This window comes from Hypanus sabinus, chromosome 4, assembly GCF_030144855.1.
Source record: "Hypanus sabinus isolate sHypSab1 chromosome 4, sHypSab1.hap1, whole genome shotgun sequence".
NCBI lineage: Eukaryota > Metazoa > Chordata > Chondrichthyes > Myliobatiformes > Dasyatidae > Hypanus > Hypanus sabinus.
This window is the reverse complement of record NC_082709.1, coordinates 109,270,906-109,273,729: the sequence shown is the minus strand read 5'-3', so window position 1 is coordinate 109,273,729 and position 2,824 is coordinate 109,270,906.

The window sequence follows — 2,824 nt, the reverse complement described above, 5'->3', positions numbered from 1 at the left end:
TGACTTCTGCCCCTGACAGTCTCAGAATTCAGGCATTCTGCTAGTGTCTTCCGCAGTGAAGATTAATGCAGAGTATTTGAAGTTCCTCTCCATCATTTTCCAGCAGTCTGATATCCACTCTCGTCTCCCTTTTACTCTTTATTTATCTGAAAAAACTTTGTATCCTCTTTGATAGTGTTAGCTAGCTTACCTTCATATTTCATCTTTACCCTTATGGACTTACTATTAGTTTAAAAAAGCTTCCTGATCCTCTACCATCCCACTAATTTTTGCTGTATTATATGCCCTTTTCATGCTTTTATGCTGTCTTTGACTTTCTGCTTCTTCATTTGGGATGCATCTTCCCTGTGCCTTCCCAGTTTCCCTCAAACACCAGCCATTGCTGTTCTGCTGTCATCCCTGCTAAGTTCCCCTTCCAATCAATTTTGACCAGCTCTTTTCTCCTGCTTCTTACTCCACTTACTCCCTTCCCACCTCTGTAATACCGCTGCGTTCAATTTTATCTTCTCAAACTACAGGTGAATTCCATCATATTATGATCACTGCCTCTTAAGAGTTTCTTTACTTAAGCTCTAATCAAATCTGTGGGTATTATGTAATGACAATCCAGATTTGCCATTCTCCTAGTGGGCTTTACCAGGAGCTGCTCTAAAAAGCCATCCGAGGGGTATTCTACAAATCCCCTTTCTTGGGATCCAGCCCCGACAGAATTTTCCCCAATCTACGTGCATATTGAAATTCCCTATGAATATCACAACATTGCCCTTCTTATATGCCTTTTCTATCTTCCGTTGTAATTTGTGGTCCACATCCTGGCTACTGTTCAGAGATCTGTATGTAACTCTCATCAGGGTCTTTTTACCCTTGTAGTTTATTAACTCTACCCACAAAGATTCTGTATCTTCTTACCCTAAGTCACCCCTTTACAGGTTTCGATTTTGTTTTTTTTTAAAAAACTAACAGTGCCACCCCACCCCCACTGCCTCCCTGCCCATCCTTTCAGTACTATGCGTACCCATGGATTATAAGCTGCCAACTATGATCTTCCTTTAGCCATGACTGAGAAATGCCCACAACATCATACCTGCCAATCTCTAACTGTGTCAATGGATCATCTATTGTACCTTATTCCATATACTCCAGGTGTTCAAATACAACACCTTCAGTCCCATATTCATCGCCTTTTTGACTTTGGCCCTGTTACACTTTAACATCTCACTGACTGCAATTTTGCTCTGTCATGGGCCTGTCCTTCCTCACAGTTTCACTACATACTGCATTTATTTAATACCAATTACCCCATCCAAAGCCCAATCACTCCGGTCTCCCTACCCCTGCCAAATTAGTTTAACCCCCCTCCCCCAACAGCGCCAGCAAAACTGCTCACAAGGATATTGGTCCCCCTGGGTTCAGGTGTTACCTGTCCCTTTTGTCACTCCTTCCCCAGAAGAAATCCCAATGATCCAGAAATCTGAAACCCTGCCCCCTGCACCAATTCATCTGCCAAATCATCCTATTCTTGCCCTCAGCTGACACACGGCACAGAAGACAATCCAGAGATTACTACACAGAAGGTCCTACATTTCAACTTTTGGCCTAACCTTTTATTCTCTCTTCAGAACCTCCTCCTTTTTCCTACTTATGTCGTTGGTACCAATTTGTACCATGACTTCCGTCTGTTCGCCCTCCCCATTTAGAATGCCGTGGATCCAATCTGAGACCTCCCTGACACTGGCACATGGGAGGCAACAGCCAGACTGTTTGGACTTCTCTTTCACAGCCACAGAACCTGCTTTCTGCACCTTTAAAAACCATATAACCACGGCACTCCTCTTCTCCCCCCTTCCTATCTGAGCCAGACACCCAGTAGGTCATACAGTATCCAAAGTGGTATGCTTATTATGTGGGAAATGACCACAGGGTTCTCTGCACTAGCCTCTTTCCTTTTCCTCTCCTGACAGTCACCCAGGTACCTGCCTCCTGCAGCTTAGAAGTAACTACCTACTCAGAGCACCTGTCTATCACCTTCTCCCTCTCCCGTATGAGCTGAAGGTCATCCAGCTGCAGCTCCAGTTCCTGAACTTGTTCCCTCAGGTGCACTTCAGGGAGACTGGAAGTCACCCAAATTCATATTTGGAACATACCACTACCTCTGAATCCATTCTCAGCACACTAGCCATGTAGTATCTGAATGTAGAAAAAACTTATTTAGAATCTTCACCTGTGCTCGTCCAAGCCCGCTGAGCCAAAGCCGAACCACTCTAACACCGGCCCACTCCAATAGTGGCCACTCTGCTTACACCTCAATTCTTTTTAATTGGTCCGTGCTGATTTTGGCCCACAAAAGGTTAATGATAATAAACTTGACTGACTGTCCTTATTACAGTGCCAGATGATAGTTGAAAACTATGATCCAGTTGTAATGGGGTTGGTTGGTAGTTGAAGCTGCAATCAGCTGCCATGGTGAGCAGTCTTTCCAGTCAAAGCTAATGAGTCGTCGAGACTCTTCAGTGTGTTCTCTATACCACAAAAAGATTCTGACTTCTACTTGTTCAAATGGTCTTATGGATCTTTCTCTAGAAACACCGCTTATTTCTGGTATTGGTAGTATAAAAGTATGATTTCCTTATCTTACATCATTTACATAAGAGCTCAAGATAACAGGAGCAGTAGACCATACACCCATCCAAGCAATGCATTTATACAAGGGACGCTGCAAATGCTGGAGATCTTGAACAAATTGCAGGAGGATCTCAGCAGGCCAGGCAGCAGTTATGGAGAGAAATAAACAGTCCACAGTTTGGGCTGAGGCTCTTCATCAGGA